This window comes from Meriones unguiculatus, chromosome 18 (genome assembly GCF_030254825.1).
Source record: "Meriones unguiculatus strain TT.TT164.6M chromosome 18, Bangor_MerUng_6.1, whole genome shotgun sequence".
NCBI lineage: Eukaryota > Metazoa > Chordata > Mammalia > Rodentia > Muridae > Meriones > Meriones unguiculatus.
In genome coordinates, this window is record NC_083365.1 from 40,978,693 (window position 1) to 40,999,436 (window position 20,744).

The following is a 20,744-nucleotide window of genomic DNA, read 5'->3' on the forward strand; positions in this document are numbered from 1 at the left end:
CTAAGTCCAGAATTATAAATGGTGATTTCTGCCTCCACAAGTCAATCACTTCAATTTCCTTCTTTTCTGGGAAATGTGTTTTGTTGTTGTTGTTGATAATTTGTTTTATAAAGCATAGGCTAAACTTGAACTCACTCTGCAGATTAAGGCTAGCCTAAAACAGCCCAACCTCCTGCCTCAGACTCTTGGTACTGAAATTGCTGGTTTATATCAACATAACCTGCTCTTGGGGAGGAGAGGGGCTAGATGCAATGATAACTGAAAAACAATATCCAATGTTTACTATTAAGTAACATCTATTAAGAATGCCAACTCTTCTACACATAAGGATTTAATGATAAATTTCATTCTAAGCTAACACACAAATGAGGGATGTTACAGTTTTGTCTGAGTTACTGTGTGATAATGAGATCACTGCTTTTTTCCCCAGATAATTTATTTTTGTTGTTATTATTATTATATTATTATTATTATTTATTATAATTTATTCACTTTGTATCCTGGCTGTAATCCCCTTCCTCATCACCTCCCCAACCTACTCTCCCTACCTCTTCCCCACCCATAGTCCACTGATAGGAAAGGTCCTCCTCCCCTACTGTCTGACCCTAGCCTATCAGGTCTCATTAAGACTGTCCATATAAGATAAAATATACATTAAAATATATATATTTTATCTTATATGGACAGTCCAACCGACCCTCGCTGTTCTCCCCTTATGCCCTTTCCCTAGTCCCCTATTAGGGGAGGTCCTCCTCCCCTTCTATCTCACACTAGCTTCTCAGGTCTCATCGAGACTGGCTGCATCATCTTTTTCTGTGGCCTGATAAGGCTGCCACTGAGTTCATACAAGAGACAGCCCCTGTACACCTTACTAGGGTACCCACTTTGAAAATGAAAAGCCAATGGGATTCCTTTGAAGAGGGGGTCTATTTCCTCTCCATGCATGGTCTTTAATTGAGTATCAGTCTCTGCAGGGCCCCCAGGGTCCAAGTATTTTGACTCTGTTATTCCCCTTGTGGAGATCCTCGCCTTCAGGTCTTCCTATCTCCCTGTTCTTCCCTCTGGATTCCTGTTTGTTTATGAGGCTCAGTATTTCTTTCCTTCCTATTACTTGTAATGCATTAACTATGTTCTTTTTCTTTAAAATTATTATATTTTTGAAGTTTTCTTAAGACCATAGTAAAATTACAACTTTTCCTACTTCTCTTTCCTTCCCCCAACCTTTCCCATGTTTCATACTCTGTTTTCTTTCAGATTAATGCCTTCTTTTCTAAATTGTTGTTTTGTATTTCTAGAGCTACATGCATATACAGAACTAAATCTATAATTATAACCTGCTCAGTCTGTAAAATGATACTTGTATGTTTAAGTTTTCAGAACTATTTTGTATTGGATACCCTATTACTCTTTTCTTTCCTGGGGAAGACTATTTTTCCCAATTACTTGGAGCTAGTGAACTACCTAGGATTTGTGAAGTTATGGATCTTAGAGGGGAACCTATTAAACATTTATCCTTATGCCCACAAATAAGTACATTTCTTATGATTCATCAAGAACCTCCTTTTCAGAAAAACACCTAATAGGGGGATTGTGCTTAAGAAACTTGAAATTTATTAAGTTAGAGTAAATTAGTTTGCAAACATTTTACATAAGATTGAAAAACAATGAACTCAGCTTATCAGGATTAATACTCAAATTTCATTCTAGACACAAGCTTCTTATTTTCATTTTTATTGTTTCCAAAAAAGTATGAATACTTCAGTTTTAAATACTATCTTGTTTTCTTCTCCTAAACCACCAAATGACCACCTAGGAGTGTCGTTGTTTTTCATGGTATGTATCATAAGTGGTTGATCAGTTAAGGTAATTGCCTTTCTAGGAACCATAGTTTGCCAGAAGTGGTCCAACTGCCTTTTGACTCCTATGCCCATATTCTCGCCCTGTGTGCCCCACATTCCTTTATTCCAGCTGGGGATCATTAGTATGTGTTCTCTTCTTAAAATGGCACTTTTAACATGAACCTGAGCTCCAGTGAAGGAAAAAGGAAACAATAGGAAATGCTAAATGCTGAACTTTTCACAGGTGATGTTTTCTGAAATTGATGTCAAGAATAAAATAGCTGTTGGCAGTTACAACTGTTTGGATGTCATTTTACAAAACAATTGCCTGGGAAGTCTGATGGATTCAAAGTTTCACATAAATTGGGGAAATCTGACTGCTTGCTCTCTTTTCTAACCTCTGCTCACTGGAAATTTTTACATAGCTACATTGCACCATTGGGTGGCTACGTATCTGTCTATCTCCCATGTGCCTAAATAAATTATTATAACCGAGTAGGAAAATCACCAAGTGGAATCATTATGCGAGTCATGATGGGAATTTTCTCATTTATTGGGAGGTGCTGAAATTACCGAACACCTTGAACATGTATAATTTTAATCGTTTGTGAAACGGGTCTAAACTTATTCTTAGACATTAATCAGATGATATCAGGAGTACTGTGTCTCATAAAAGGCGCTGGGAAGTCCTGCTGCACGGAGAAGTACTGTTAACTGTCCGAAGCAGCAGCTGAACAGTGTGGTGCAGCCAGCCACATGCTCAGTCACACAAGAAGACATCGCTAATATTGGCAGAGAATCATCCTGGGGAGAAACTAAATTTAAGCTTCACCCAGAAGATCCATCTCTTGGTATTTATGCTTTCATGGAGTGAACTTCATGCCATGTTTTGAAATACAGTGCAACAAAGATGGACTAGATATACTTATACATATAAGAATGTTACACAGAGATGTTACAGTTGTCCTTCAAGGGGATTTTTTTTTCTTGTTCTGTTCATTAGGAAGAAAGCTTCTATGTTGCTGTCTTATAGAGAAAGCCACAAAAAAAAAAAAAGGACTTGATAACTATAGCATATACTCAGTATGCCACTAAACAAAAAGAATCTATACTCTGTCAACCACCACAGATGAGGTCACAGTCACAGTCATCAATTTGACAGTAACCTAGGGAAACACTCAATAAGCCTTTACTTGGGGACAAAAGTGAACCTTCCATGGACTTCTGTTCAAGGTTCTATGTAAAGGTAAATATGGGCTATGGTAATTTTATTTGCAGAAAGGTATAATTAATTCCTCTCAGCAAATATCTAATACGTATTATCTATTTATCATATTATTAATATATATTATATACATAGCAGATTCATATATACATGGCAGATTCATGTACAGATGTCATTTCCAAAAGTCTATTCCCTAAAATAAATAGATCAACTACTATAAAGGTATACAGTTATCTTCATAATGTGAAGATAACTAAATATTTTGGGAATGAGATTTTTCCTTCCTAAAATCCTAGAGCTTAAATAGTCAGGAGAGCAAGGGAGTTGCCATCCAACTTAAAACATATCTTACCTTTTGTTCTGTTAGATTGTATCCTAGTAAAAATGTGGATTACCTGCCCTCTCTCTATCTTACATTATGATTATTAAATGTCTTTAATTTCTCCAAAACCAACCTAAATCATACAGCTTCAGTAAAGTATTTGTCCTTTCATGGTATTCAGCTAGTCTATGAGCTAAGCATATTTTCTCACTATTGGATTATGCTCTTGCTCTACATGTTAATTTATTTCTGAATTTTTTTCTTTACCCATTCTATTACACTTCATCTGGTCTCAGTGCACATGCTACCTTCAATAGGGAGTCTTCCATAATGTCCTGAGTCTAGCTGAGGAGTTCATTTTCTACTTGAAAGTGAAGCGTAACATCGTAGTATGTGTACTGATAGAATCATCATGTAAACACCTTTCATTTTGCCTAAGGGTGTTTTTAGATAGTTTAATTAAAGAGTTAAAGCACATCTTGGATCCAGATGGCACCATCCCATGGACTAGGACAGCAGATGAGATCAATGGGAGAACGGAAACTGAGGACTAGTATTTCCTACCTGTTATTAGACGGAAAATGGAATGTGATGGTTCCTCATAGTCCTGCCACCTTGTCTTTCTTGATAAATTGATTCTTCTCTGATAAAATGAAGTAATCCTCAAAAATGGAAGCTAAAACAATCCTTTTCCTACTAAGTTACTTTGTCAAATATCTTTTATAATAATTATATAAAGTAATGAATACAGAATACTTATATTTTTACTGCCCTGTCCAGTTTCTACATCTTACCATGAAAATACTTACAAATGGCAAGTTTGTTTCTGTTCTCCCTCTTCTTGTTTCCTTCACATGAACAAGTTCAAGGGATAGATCATTATAATGGTGACTTGTTTATTTCCCACTTAAGAGCTGGACCAGTACAGGAGTAAATATTCAACTGACTGTACTTTTAATAGATGAAAGGATGCCACACTAAAGAATTAGAAGCATTGAAGTTGGAGAAATTTGTATTCAAATTTTACCTCACCGTGTAACCATGGATAAATTACTGAGTCTGTATCAACCTTGATTTTCCCATAAGGCAAAATGAAGATTAATAGTTACCATTACCTCCGTGAGTCATTCAAATATTAATTTAATGTTTTCAGCCAGCGAATTGCTGCTTTTAGAGTGTCAGATATGGCTCTAGGGTTTGAGATAAAGAATTGTGCAAAAGTGTAGATGTGATTGCCACGAGAAACATAAAATTTTAGCAAACAAAATGGATGAAATATATAGTATCCAGGCAGTCATAAATTCTAAGAAAAAAAGAAAACAACTTAATTTGATGAAAGAAACAGAAGAAATTGGAGAAGAATGCATGGCTAAGGGAGTGAGGGAAGGGCTCCCTAAGAATGCACCAGTTGCATAAGTGAATAAACATGAGACTGGGGCTCTACAGAAAGATAGTACAGAAACAGGGTGCAGGGCAGGGGGCATTCCAGACACAGAGGTTGCAATAGTTGTGGAGGTTAGTTTCCTACAGTAATATGAATAAGAGTAAGGTCATGTAGAGCTTTTCTAGAAATCCTCATAATGGCCCACCTAGGTTTCAATATCCTACATGCTACTTTCACACTGTGTCTTCATAATTTGCATATTTCACAGTTAGTTTGTCTTTGAAAGACAATTCCAATAGCCTCATGTATTGTTTTTATTTCTATCTCTTCTGATTTGAAGAAAGTTGGAGTGTAGCTCTTCAGAGGGCAGAAAGATACCAATTCTGACCTCATTTTTCTAAGTAAATGAGAGAATACTGATATCTAGGGGAGAACTGTAGAAGAAAGCCTGGAAGGTATAAAAGCTCTCTTATCAGAAAGTTCACAACTACCACTCAATGACAAAGTAAAGTACTGTTAACAAAATTTAACTCAGTTTAAAACTTTATTTATTTATTTACTTACTTACTTGTGTGTGGTATATGAGAGTATGTGCACATTTTTGTGTTGGTATCCACATTTGTGTGTAAGCCTACGGAGCTAATAAGCAACATTTAGTGTCTTCATTTGTCAATATTGACATTTTTTTTTTTTTGCATAGTACCTCCCATTAAATCTAGAGCTCACTGTTTCATTGATGATGGCTAGCCAGGGAGCCCAGGTTATCTTCCTGTGTCTTCAAAACCCAAGGCTGGGACCATGGATTCATGATGTCGTGTTGGTCTCTTCCATGTTTGTTTGCAAATCCAAACAGGTTCCTGTGCTTTCACAGTAACATTTTACACACAAAGCCACTCTTGAAGGACACATTGGGTTTACATATATATATATATATATATATATATATATATATATATATATATACACATATATACATAAATACGTATTTTGGAGTTCTAGCACCATTAAACTTATATAAAAATTATTTTCTTGCCTAGTGACACCAGCATTCTGGAAGTAACAATGTTGATGTGACTGTGGCACTGAAGGTTTTGGCTCCAGTTCCAACTGATAACAGCTATATCTATGCTACTTTGTATGTTATGAAGCAAGGGATATTGATGCCTGTACTTTTGTCTCCCTAACTCTAACAAATCTATGCTAAACTTGTATTCTCCTTGGAACAATATCCATTTTTTCTACTCTTTGCGTTCATACATGTATGCATTCATTTTCAAACTCTGCAATTCATTAATAAGGGGCCTTTCATTTTTAAAAATAAAAGACAGGAAGGGATATGTCTTGTATTTGATATCCGTATTTCTACTAGTAATATAATCTCCCTTTAACTGATGATGACAAAAAAATCATTATTATAGATACATACTAATACAGAGAAAAACGGTGATGAAATATGAGAACTCTGTTAGCTGAGTTCTCATATTTACCTTTTTCAAAATCGAAATAATAATAACTCCAAGAAATATGGTTAGAAGAAGTTGGTGTAAACTAAAATAGGCTTAAATTTATAATAGCCAGTAAGAATAAGGTGTTTTTCAGAGACAGATAATGAAAAATATCATATCAGTTTTTAATTGAATAACTTTAGTTCCTTATTCATGATTTATAGTCATCGTTTTAACCCAAAGACATAAGACCTTTATAATTTTTAAGTGAATAAATAAAAAATTAAATAAAATATTTGCTTCAAACACAAGTACTTTATATATTTGATTATCTATTGAAATGTAGACAAATGCAGCTTTTCTATTAACATCAGAAACTTCCATACCTTCAGATATTGAGTAACAAGTTAGGAAAACACAGAAAATAATTGCTGCCTATTAATCCTTTGTGATCACGTTTTTCTTTGGGAAGTCTGTTAGAACACGAGTCAGAAAGCAGTCACCAAAAATCCAAATATTATAACTTTCTTTTTTTAATAATCTTTATTTTTATATTAATCACAGGAATGTGTTTTTAAAATGTATTATTAGTATTACTACTACTACTACTATTGCTATTATTGTTTATAATTTATTCACTTTGTATCCCAGTTGGAGCCCCCTCTTTTGTTGTCTCCCCATCCTATCCTCCCTCCCTTTTCCTACCCTATCCCTCTCCCCTAGTCCAGTGATAGAGGAAATCCTCCTCCCCTATTGTCTGACCCTAGTTTGTGAAGGTCCCATCAAGACTGCATGGATCCTCTTCTTCTGTGGGTTGACTAGGTCGCCCAACCAAGGAGCAATGATCACATATCAGGCAATGGAGTTCATGTCCAAGACTTGTCTCTTTTCCTCTTACTATGGAACCCATATGGAGACTGAGCTGTGATTGCGCTACATCTGTGCAGGGGTCTAGATCCTCTCTATGAATCATCCTTGGTTGATACATCTGTCTCTGCAGTCCCCCCCTGCTCCTTTTTGTCGGTTTGTTTATTTGTTTGGGGTTTTTTTGGGGCTCCTTGTGTGGCTCCTGTCCCCTCTGGGTCCTTTTAGGTCTCCCTTCTTCCATAAGACTCCCTGTGCTCTGTCCAAAGTTTGGCTGTTAGTCTCTGCATCTGCTTCTATTCTCTGCTGGGTGGAGTTTTTTAGAAGACATCTGTGGTAGGCTCCAGTCCAGTTTCCACTCTTCTACCACTTTCATTGCCTATCCTGTTTTCCCTCCTGAATGAGAATTCAGTATCTTTCCTAGGTTCCTCCTTTTTTGTTTAGCTTCTTTAGGTCATGAGATTATGGATCTTCATCAACCCTATATATCTGACAGAAGGATAGTATCCAGAATATGTAAAGAACTCAAGAAATTGAACACCAACAAACCAAATAGCACAATTAAAATGGCATACATACCTCTTCCCCTTCCATCTGACCCTAGCCAATCAGCTCTCATCAGGACAAGCTGCATTGTCTTCTTCTGTGGACTGGCAAGGCTGCATCACACAGGGTGAGGGGATCAGAGAACCTGCCACTATTAGTGGACTAGGGAAGGGGCATAGGGGGAGAAGAGGGAGGGAGTGAGGGTGCAATTGGGAGGAGGAGAGGAACGGGCCATGGCTGGGAATATATTTTAATAAATAGTAATAATTAATTAAAAAATTAAAAAGTGAGGCACAGAGCTAAACAGAATTCTCAACAGAGGAATATTGAATGGCAGAGAAAAGGTTAAAGAAATGCTCAACTTCCTTAGTCACCAGAGTAATGCAAATCAAAATGATTCTGAGATTCCATCTCACACACATTCTAAAGGCTATGATCAAAAACTCAAATGACAACTCTTGCTGGAGAGGACATGGAGAAAGGGGAACCCTCCTCCATTGCTGGTGGGAATGTAAACTTGTACAACCATTTTAGAAATCAATCTGATGCTTTCTTAGAAAATTATGAATAGTGCTACCTGAAGAACCACCAGAAGAGGGAAAAAACAGGGAACAGAACAGGAGCCTACCACAGAGGGCCTCTGAAAGACTCTACCCTGTAGGATATCAAAACAGATGCTGAGACTCATAGCCAAACTTTGAGCAGAGTACACGGAATCTTATGAAATAAGGGAGAGACAGAAATACCTGGAGGGGACAGGAGCTCCACAAGGATAGCAACAGAACCAAAAAATCTGGACACAGTGGTATTTTCTGAGACTGATATTTCAACCAAGGGTGATTCATTGATATAACCTAGAACCCTTGCACAGATAGCAGCTCAGTGTCCAAGTGGGTTCTCTAGTAATGGGAACAGGGACTGTCTCTGACATGAACTGATTGGTCTGATCTTTGATCACCTCCCTCTCACAGGAGAGCAGCCTTACCAGCCCACAGAGGAAGACAATGCAGCAAGTCCTGATGAGACCTGATAGACTAGGGTCAGATGGAAGGTGAGGAAGACCTCCCCTATCAGTGGACTGGTGGAAGAGCATGGGTGGAGAAGAGAGAGGGAGAGGAAATTGAAAAGGGAAGAGAGAGGGAGCTACAGGTAGGACACAAAGTTAATAAACTTTAATTAATAAAAATAAAATTAAAAAAGATTAAAAAATAAAAAAAACAGCCACGTATACCACTCCTGGGAATATATCTGAAAGAGCCTCAACTATAAAAAATAAGGACATTTGCTTAATTATGTTCATAGGAGATTTATTTGTAATAGAATGTGGAAACAACTAGATATTCTTTAACTGAAGAATGGATCCAGAAAATGTGTTGTATTTACACAATGGAATAATACACAGCAATTAAATACAAGGAAAACTTGAAATTTGCAGGCAAATGGATGGAACTATAAAAGATTATCTTAGTGCGGTAACCCAGAATTAGAAAGACATACATGGTATACACTCACTTATAAGTCAACACTAGCCATATTATATAGGATAAACATGTGAAAATCGATAGTCAAATATTTTGCAAACATATTTGCATATAGAGTCATAGCTCAAAGTCAGGCTTAAAATTTGCATGCATCATCCTCTGATTTGATATCAGTATTTTAACACAATGTGTTATAATGATACTCAAGAAATTAAACACTGAGTGATTCATAAAAGATTAAGGAAGTGTTTTGGAAACAACTGTAGGTAGGTAGAGGTGAATTTTTTTTGAAAGGATAGACAAATTGCTCAATCATATGCTTAGTTGAGTAAGAATGGGTATTCTTTTAGGGAGTTGCTACTGTTACTTTTAAACCATTTTTTTTTTTTTTTTTACAACTAAGGACTTTTACCAAAAACAAAACAAAACAGAACAAAACATGTTTCTTGATGTAGTTTATATAGAGGCAGAACTTAAGCATAGCTTAGTGTTGCAGCATCTCCAAGGGTATATAAATGGCTTGATTTAGTAAGCATTAATCAATACTAAATCCAAGGCATTACATTAGGAGTTGAGAATATAAAAAGAATGACATTCAATTCAATCACTATAAGCTTGTAACATAGAGGGAAGAGTTGGAGTGCTAAAAACTAAAATACCCCTGATACAAGCCAGAGTCTCAGTAAATTATGTGTATCAGAATTAAATACTTAATATATTTATGGGAGTATACATGGGTGTTTGTTTAATTCTCTCTAGGAGGATGTGAGGACAAATACAAAATGCCCTAAAAATTAGGGAGTGTCACAATTAGCACTTAAAAGACAAGAGAACATTACACAAAGATTCACTGATGAGGGCAATTTATTTGAAAGTCATGATTGATTTTTAATACACAAAACAGACTCACTCTTATAATTTTATGTTACACTATTTATAAGAATAACAAGATGAGGGCCAACAAAAAGGCTCAGTGGCTGGTGGCTGCAACTATTGCTGCCAGTCCTAAGGTTCGGAGTTTGATCCCTGGAATCCACAAGGTGGAAAGGAAAAGTTGACTCCCTTAGCCATTCTCTCTTACCTCCACATATGTGCTGAGGATATACAAGAATACAAACACAGAGGTAAAGAACCACTGCTCAGGCGTAGCCCATGGCAGCTCAGTATCCAAGTGGATTCCCTTGTAAGGGGAACAGAGACTGTCTCTGACATGAACTCAGTGGCTGGCTCTTTGACCCCACCTCCACTCCCCAGAGGGAGGAGCAGCCTTGCTAGGCCACAGAGGAGGGCATTGCAGCCTGTCCTGAGGAGACCTGATTAACTAGGGTCAGATGGAAGGGGAGGAGGACCTCCCCTATCAGTGGACTTAGGGGCAGGGAGGAGATGAGGGAGGGAGGGTAACATTGGGAGGGTGGGAGGGAGGGGGCTACAGCTGGAATACAAAGTAAATAAACTGTAATTAATATAAAAAATAAAAATTTAAAATAAATTAATTAAATGAAAAAGAAATAATATAAACAAATATCCAAAAGATGAGAAATAGCAATAGAAAGATACAGAGGCATAGATATTGAGAAACTGTTTTTCATCATTCTTTACCTTTAGATTTTCCTTTGGTGTCCCAATCAAGTAATTTCTTAGTCTCTTACCCAGAGCACATACAATAATTTGATTAAACCATTTTTATTAAAAATAAAGATTTTAAACAATTTCTCCTTTGTTTCAAATGTCAAATGCAGGTTTCCCAAAAACTTTAACTACATGCATTCACTCCATTCAAAAGACTCTTAATAGAGTTTGTACTTCTTCATTTTATATAAGTCACTGAAGATGACACCACTTGTCACAAAAAATTCAGTAACAGGTTTATTTTAAATGCATTATGAGACAGTGACATAGGGATAGAAAGCAGGTGAATAAAGACGATGGTAATTTCCTTTGGAGTAATCTTCTAGGAGACTTATTTAAATGAGCTAATGTCCTAATAGCAATAAAAGCTTTCCAATTCTAACTGTGCCTTCTAGGGGACAATTTTGTTCTCATAATCATTTTTTTCAGATTTAATTTTTTTCGTTCTAACTTGTTCTGATGATTTAAATGTAATTTTTCTCTCCTCTTATACAAACACTTTAAAACGTGTTCAGTGAAAGAACTACCATTCAGAACAGTGAAAGGAATAGCATTTAATATACTTTGAGGGAAACATCTACAAATAGAAATTCAATAAGTTATATCACAATTCTCCAAGAAGTTAGATGGACTGGTCATGTGGACCTTACCATCTTTCCTTCCTTCTTCCACAATGTTCCACAGCCTTATGTGGTAAATCTTGCACTACATGTTATAATTTTTGAATTTTTTATTCAGCAAATTCTATGCTTTAAAAGAGATGAAAAAATAGAAAAGGAATTTGTTCGCATTTTACGCAACCACCAATCACATCTTCTGCTTTCACTCTTTTGCTTGGATTCAAGATTCTATCTGGTGTCAGTTTCTCTTAAGTGAAGGATATTTCTCATTGTTCTGATACAATAACTGACAAGTACAACTTAAAGCATAAAGGGTTCATATTGGGTCACTTTGTGAAGGCAAACAGTACCGTATGGTAGGGAAGCTCGCTGCTGATAGACTGTGAGATGGATTATTACACTCGAAATCAGAAAACATGGAGAGCTGAGATGAACTTTGTTTCTCAGCTTACTTTCATTCTCTCTTCTCTCTGGATATAGTCTAGGACACCATGCCAGGGCTGCTGCTACTCATATTCATAGCGATTCTTCCTTCTTCTGTTAAACCTCTCGGGGATACCCTCACAGACCCCCAGAAATGTGCTTGATAGCCACTCTAAGCTCAATCAAGTAAACAGTGAAGGTTAAGAATTGAAAATTATTATGACCATTTGAAACACACAGTTGAGGAGCATTAACTTCCTGCGTGTTCAGCTATCATTGCTGAATCCCACTTTTAGAACACTTCCTTAAGGCTGCAACACTGAAACGCTGTGTATGTTTCATAGTGACTACTTCATTTCTCTGTTGTTCTCGCATCTCTCTATGCATTTTACCACTTTAGCTAGTTTTTATTTGAGAATCCCTTAGAAATGTCTCTTCTTAAGACTGACATATATCAGATGGTAAAACATCCTAAATGTCGAACTATGTGGTGTAAAATATTTAATTTTACTTCAGTAGATGTCAGAATAAATTTGGGATTACTATGTATGCTTTATTTTTCTCATGAAGTCACATGTTGGTGGGCAGGTTTTCCATATTTGAATAGGTACAGAGCACACCAATATTCCTTCACAACTTATTTCTCAATACTTATGTGCTTATACTCAGAACTAAGACTGTGAGATTTTGGCATTTTATTTTTATTGGGTAGTCTAGAGAAGTAGTTCCTCTAGTTTAAGCTGCATACTCCCAGTGAGAATCCTTATGGCAGCCACATCGTCATTTCATTACACATTCTATATTATGTTTTGTTTGACTTTTAAATGTTTTTCAACTCTTGCCTAGACCAATCTGATCTTGATAAGCTCATACTTCACATTTACTATGTTTGAAGTTTGACTACTGAGATTATATGAACAATTATTCATCAAGCAAGTATTATATTTCTAGCCCAATGTGGAAAAGCCCAATAGCTCATACAATAGACTGCATATTTTTCCTGACATTTTTCATTGTTTTTTTTTAATTTTTTAAGGTTCTCTTTCTTCACTGTATTTTATTCTTGGATTGTTTTATCCATTACATTTTTAGTTCATAAAATTTTTCTTCCAAAATAGGCCATTTACCTCATGCAAAACACACTTTTTATTTGATAAATAAAATGACTGTGCCTTATATCTTTAAATATATTATCATGTTAGAAAACCTTAACACCTATAGCATTTCATAACACTATTTATCCACGAGTATCTCATCAGGCAAGGCCTTTCATATTTCAAGGTTTTCACATTAAGTTTTTGAACAATTTTTTAACATATTGAAATTTAAACAGCACTTTAAAATTGGTTTCAAATGAAACTATCATCTATACTTTGGGAATTATTTCATTGACTTCTGTCTTAGTGACTGTTCTATTGCTATGAAAAGAAACCATAGACAATGCAACTAATTTCGTCTTTTTATTTTATTTTTATTTTGTTTTATTTTTTGTTATTTTTGTTGTGAGCTTACACATTAATGGCTGAGCCCTGTATGTTTTGAAGATATGATTTCAGTTTCTCTGTGTAACAACCCTGGCTCTTCTAGAACTCATCTTGTAGATCAGATGTTCTTGAACTCACAGAGGTTCCCTTGTTTCTGCATCCTGAGTACTGTTTTAAAGGTTTGTGCCATCACCATCTGACCCAAGGGAAGTCATAAAAGAGAGCATTTAAAAGGCTTACCATTTTAAAGGCTTAGTCAGTTATCATCATGGTGGGAAGCATAGAGATACCCATGGTGCTGGACCAGTAGCTGAGAGCTACCTCTTGATTTGCAGACAGCAGGGTGAGAGAGAAAGATTGTCCAGGCATGGGTTTCTGAAACCTCAATGCCCACAACCTGTGACAAGGTCCTTATGCAAGGTCACACCTACTAAGCCTGCTAATCATTTCAAATAGTTTCACTCACTTGGGAGTAAGTATTCAAATATATGAGCCTGTTGGGACCATTCTTTTTCTAATCACTACAGTTTCTGAGTGCATTTTTTTTTGAAATATTTTCTTCAGTGCTGACTCTTTTGAACTTATTTATTTGTATGGTCCCATCTCATACATCACTATTAAATGATACTAAGAACTTTATTCTCTTCATATTTATATGTCATCTCTTGTTAAAATTAGCATAGAACATCTTTTCTACACTATAACTTTTTATCCTATTTGAAAATGTATAAGCATAGTTTTTCAGGTATCATTGGAAGTGATGAATAGCTTTAATGTTTTATAAAATATTAAGCCAAGAGGTTTATTCTGCTTAATTACTTTTCATCACAGTAATTATAATTTCCTTTGGGTCAGAGCTACCTACAGATGATCAAAAAGCAAGTCCATGATAGCTGATAGGTTTTAGATATGATTCTCAGACCACGAAGAACTCTGCTTATCTTAAAGGTCTATGATAGATCATATAACCACAAAACAACATTCACAACACCTCCACCTGAACAGTACAGAAGAGGCAAGATTTGGGGTGCCTAGATATCCAGAGTCACACAGTCCTTATTCTAGTAAAGCCAAATGGCAGTACATGAGACCATTAAACCATTTTAATTTTTGTGAGTGAAAATCAGTTCAATGAAAATTTTAATGTTAAACACATTTACAAACACAAAGCTTATATGAGTTGTGTTAAGTTACACTTTACTATACATAAGAGAATAACCGAGGAAGAACTACATTATTTTACAGAAACTAGCCATAAAAAAGAAATCAAAATTAGAAGAAAGCCCTTAGAAATGTTTAGACATCCAGCTCTTGCATCCTGACATGGTGTCAGTGTGATTGGAACACAGAGAGCAAAATTAAAAATTATGCTGCATTTTTAAAACATGTACCCCATTTTGCTTAATATTTAACATTTTTAATTCTAATAAATTGTTATTAAGACTTCTCAAATCTGTATGTTACTATAGATTTAATTCTTTGACCCCCTTCCCTCAAGTCTCAGGAGTATGGTTGATAAGTAAAATATCTTGAATACTGAAGATGGATGGTATGACCTTTTAATCATTTTTTTCTCAAAATTTTGTGTGCATATGCATCACTGGGAAATCTGGAAAAATCTAAGTGTAGTTCATTCTTTCTAAGATGTGGCTTGAAGTTCTGAATTTCTAACAAACTGTCAAATACTCCATAGGCCAAACCATCAGTAATGATTTTAAATTTGTTCTCTTGATTAGAAGGGTATTTACATTTTATACTTTGATTTTCTCCTGTTGGTAATAGAATGATAAACTTGGCTAATAATAAGAAGCCAAATAATGACATACTATAAGAATCTGTTTTTTTTTCTTTAATATTCCAGTGTGCTTACAATTTTGTTTAGTCACTGAGCTTTTGACATTCTTCTGGGTTATATGTCTTCTAAATTCCTGTGCTTCAGTTTTTCACTTTCCGTCATCAGACTGCCTACCTTTGCTTTAGCAAAGTATCACACAAGATATACACATGTCACTGGGATCACATCTTCAGGGATATTTATTAAGATGCATATTCTATTGGCATCCTGGAGAATAATGTCTGTATTAGGTTCTCTAATATCTACACTTTGAAATAAGCTGCCAAACCTGAGAAACAGTGACGTAATACATTCCTTACCAGCTACATTCAAATTGCATGTTTCTTCTAATTTCAATTAGCTGTCCTAGTATTATCTGTGAAGAATCACAAAGATGTTTCCACATCCCTGAGAAACAGATTAAGTTTGAATTGTGGCTCATGTGTATTCAAGTTGTAGTCTTTTCTATAAAACTAAATTTTTGGGTGCTTCCCTTTTTACTTGTAGTTGCTTGCTACAATTTTTATATTTCATATTCTATATTTTCTGCATCAATATTTACCATAATTTTGAAAATAAAGCATAAAAATCCTGTCAGTTTCATTATATATAATTACCAGGTACCCAAAAAGCTCACTTCAATATGATTTTAATAAGCATTTGTGTATGTACCATCATAGCTCAGGATGCTTTTTAGTGTAAAAGCATAGTGTCAACACTTAAAGGTTTATAATTTATTATGCTCCTAAAAGCATTTTATCAGACATGCAAAACACAAATGATTCTGCCCAAATTCTGTAGATACTTATTTCTGAGAAATATTTTTTGGGAGAATCATCTATTAATATCTTATTGCTGGTTTGGTTAATTACAGAAAATCTTATTACCTAAGACTTTAGAATTCTGAAGGACAAAAATTGCAAGATGTATTTCAGTGTGCTAAAGACTGAGTTATTTGTTGGGCTGAATTCATGTCTCTGGGTGGAAAGAGAAAACCAGCTGTTTGATTCTCCATTCTTTAGAGGCCAGTTCCCATTCTGAGCTCACAGCTTTCACCCATGGCATCAGTCTGATTAATGTTTTTGAGAAGGGCATTTTTCCTCTGAATGTGGGACCTACATGCTGCATTTTAAGTATGATATTTGGTTACACGGATTATCTAGGATTATCTATGATAATCTCCAAATTACACGATCACTAACAAACAGATCTAAAAATTACATTTTTTTTTTAATGCAAGGTACTGTAGTAAAAAACTCTCTGGCATTTGGCCATGTACCTATTGAAAGAGGTAGGTGCATACTATTCAGACCACTGTACCATACTTCCCTAGTTTAATTACACAATTCACAATGAGAGATAATAGGCCTTTTCCCAAAATAAGAAGTGGGTTAATGACCAAAGCTAAACCAGTGTGGTCATGACTTGTTACTTGTGTCAAAGTGATTTATAAAAGATACTCTCTTTCTGTGTCTACGTTAGTGAGTTCTGTGTTGCTACAACAGCAAATCCCAAGCTACACAGCTTAAAGAGAAGAAAAGCATTGGCTCATAGGATTAGAGGTTTCAATCAATATTTGGTAGACTTCATTGCTTTGGACGTGCGACACCTCAGAGTTTTCTTGTAGGAACACGTGAGAAAGAAAGCCTGTTGATGTAATGGAAAATGGGAAGCAAGAAGATAGAGAAGGGTGCAGGGTTCTGGAAACTAAGAAGCAAAGAGAAAAAGAAGTGTTTTTGTTGTTGTTGTTGTTGTTGTTGTTGTTGTTTGTTTTGTTTTGTTTTGTTTTCGTACAGGATGATACTCAGAGTGGGCTAACTTCCTAAGTCCTTATGTCCCAACTCTGCATTGACCTTCAAACAGTTCAGCAGTTTGTTTGCTTTCAGAAATAACTTCATACTTCTGTAATTTGTAACTTTCCTTATAATATTCTTATGTATTTGATAAGTATCTGTTATGAATCAAATGCAAAATGACACTACTGCAGTGTACTGAGTGCTCTGTCTTATGCAATAGTTCTATTTTAGAAAGTTCTAAACATTTTAGATAAGATCCTCAAAAAGGAAGGAGGCACTTGGATGCTATGCAGTGTCTCAAGTTCTGTTTTTTATTTCCTCTCTCACTCTCTCCCTTTTCTTTCTTTCTCTTTCTTTCTTTCTTTCTTTCTTTCTTTCTTTCTTTCTTTCTTTCTTTCTTTCTGGAGTCTTTTTCCATATGATCCTGCTGTCATGTTTTGTCTCAATAGAATCAATGGAGCCAGTGACCATGGACACAGTGTTTGAAACTGTGAGTGAAAGAAATCTCCCTCCTTTCAATAAAGCCTATGTTAGATATTTGGCCATAATGATGAATGTCTGATTACAATATATTTTCTTTACATGGAAAGTTCTTTCTAGGGAGTGAACTAAGCATGGAACAAATAATGGTAAGACATGGAGGTAGAATATACAAATTTCTAATAACAGCTTGAAACTGAACAAGAAATCCAGTAAATGCTAAGGCTCAGTGACCTCATGTGTTTCCATCTAGTTTGTATTATTTCAGTCACTTTAAAATTTAACACAGACCGTGAACAAAGTTTTGTTTAATTATATGAACAACAAATATGAGGTGAAACAATTTCAGCTGAGAAGAAAAAGTTAGCATCAAAAGGAGAAAGATACTGGACATGATTATACTAATATCACTTCAGGATTCACTCACCATATTAAGAACTTGGAATATTCAGATTGTAATCATGAATGTTGTGTTCATGGGATCATCGCGTTGCATTTAGTATGTGTACCTATCACTAAACATGCTACGCCAATTTTTTTTCAGAAATAGAATTAAATAAAGGATGTTAAATTATAACAAGGCCAGGAGTTATGAATTTAGTGAGTTAGATGGAGTTTTCAACACCACTGGGGAGAGGGAGGAAACTAGACATTGCTCTTACTTTTTATTAGGACTTCTGAAGGTAAAATACTTTCATTTAATGATCGCTATTTTTCTATCTTGTTTTGTGATAGTGGTCTCTAACAAGCAGTTGGCCAGCCTTGGATCTGCTTACACAGTTCTGTGCACCTTTATCATGCTGGGATGTTCCGGATTTAAGAGAAGACTCCCAGCTATGATGAGGAGATGACAACAACGAAGATCTGAAATCAAAGCAGCAGGTTTTAAGGCACAGCAGTGGGGGCACTCATACATTCACCAAGATTAGAAAACTTCAGAAAGTGTTGAAAAGAAAAACCTCTAAACTGACCTTTAATTAAGCTACAAGAAAAGAAACATTTTTCCCAAAGCTCCCATGAATGGATGACAGATGCAAGATTTATTGCATCAAGAATTTAATCAGCAACATGTATTTTACTAGGGATGCAGAGAATTGTTTTATTTTATGGAAGAAAACCACACCACTATTATGCACTGCTGCCTATTTAGCTCCTTTGGGTTCACTGAACAATGCAAAATATTTTCTACTTTAATCGGGTATTTAAAAAGTGTTCTTATTTAGAATATATGTGTGGCTTAATATGCTGTGCGTCAAAACATGTTTTTCCAGATTCTTTTAGCAAGTACTTAACAAAGTGCCAACATAATGTAAATTCTTCAGATGATGCTGATATTCTGGCAGTTTGCAAAGTATTCTGAAATATAGGAGATTCTCAATTTCAGAAAATTATCCAAATGAATAAAACTTCATGAAGGTATTTGAACAAAATATAATATGAAAATATGGCTAGTTATGTTTTTTCACAATGAATAAACCCTGCATGTTTTCAGGTAATAGAAATTAGATCACATGTAACAGATGATACCTGTGCCATTTGAATTTAATAGCCTGCATTGCTTTCAATAGTAAGGTTGATTATGTATTTAATAAGACTTTAAGGTATTCTCCAGCCAACCCCTTCATGGCATTTCTGGTTGACTCTTTTAGAAAGCCTGTGTTCTAATGAAAAATAAAGGAGCCAGTATTTTAAAAGCCAAATTCATTTTTTAAATGCCATACAGAAATAGGACAAGGGAGAGAAAGCACAGGAAAAGGCAATTATAATAGTAAAGTGTGGCCCATAGCAGTATACAAGATGATGCACACTTAGGACTGATTTATGTCAGCATGTCTCCCAATCACGACCCTGAAGTCAGTTCACATGGTTATTAACAGGCTGCTCAGTAACAAAAGAATGGGTGAGACAGACCTCCAGATTCAACCATTTCCTATCTGATCATTGTCAAAAGGATAAAATTCACACCTTGGCCTCATCTGTTCTTATTACAATCTTTGTCACTGGAATGAGGTGCCTGAATGTTAATAACCATTGCAGTCAGGAGAAGCTTGTAGTCTGCAGCGCTGCTGTAACCTTTTCAACATTCTATATTTGATTGGCTCCCCAATCCACCCTGATTTCTCACATAAAGGAGAGGTTGTAAAAGGTGGTAACAGAGGCAGCCATCCAATCAAACAGCAGCACCTTGAAAAGGTCAAGTACATATAGAGTTGCCTCTCTGAGAACACATCAGAAGGATGAAATAAAGGCCAGTTCTTTATCCGGGATTTCATAATATCAGCCTTGGACTAGTACAATCCAAATAAAAGGAGTTAAGAAGAAAACAACTTGTCCATATAAGTGAGAAAGTGAGAATGTTGCTAGGAATGAATTTTTTAGTTCACTGCTTCTCTCTATAAGTTAAAAGATGAAGGATTCGAAGTTATAACATATGATGAGAAAACTCAAGTTCACATATTTGATTGAAATACATTTTAATTAATTCATTATTTTACTATTATTTATTACAATTTATTCATTTTGTATCCTGATTGTGGCCCCTCCCTCTTCTCCTCACAGTCCTACCCACCCTCATCTTCAACCTCTATGCCCCTCCCCTAGTGCACTGATAAGGGAGGCTCTCTAAACCTTCTATCTGACCTTAGCCTATCAGATTTCAACAGGTCTGGCTGTATCATCTGGCAGGGCTGCACCGCCCAGGGGGAGGCAATCAAAGAGCTAGCCAATGAGTTCACATCAGAGACAGCCCCTGCTCCCCTTACTAAGGTACACACTTGGAAATTGAACAGCCTAGGTTTCATCTGAGCAGGGGTTCTAGGTCCTCTCCATGCATGGCCCTTGGTTGGAGTATCAGTCTCTACAAGAACCCCTGCATTTTGTTGGTCTCCTTGTGGTGATCACATCCTTCCTTGTCTTTCTATATACCTCTTCCTCCATAAGGTTCCCTGCACTCTGCCCAATGTTTGGCTATGAGTCTCATCATCTCCTTCAAAACCCTGAAGGGTGGAGTCCTTCAGAGGCCTTCTGTGGAAGGCTCCTGTCCTGGTCATTGTCTTCTCCTACTTCCAATATCTATCCTGTTTGCCCTTCTGAATGAGGTTTCAGCCTCTTCCTTAGGTTCCAAATTGTTGGTTAGCTTTTATAGGACTATAGATTTTAGTACGTTTATCCTATATTATATGGCTAATATCCACGTATAAGTGAGCAAATACTATATGCGGGCTGAAGATATGGCTCAGCTGTTGAAGGTTAGGCTCACAACCATAAAGATAAGATTGAAATACATTTTAACAAGAGATTAGATCTTTATTCATCAAGTAAGTTTGGTCAAAGAATTTTCCATTTTAAACCTCAATAATATTATAATTATGAA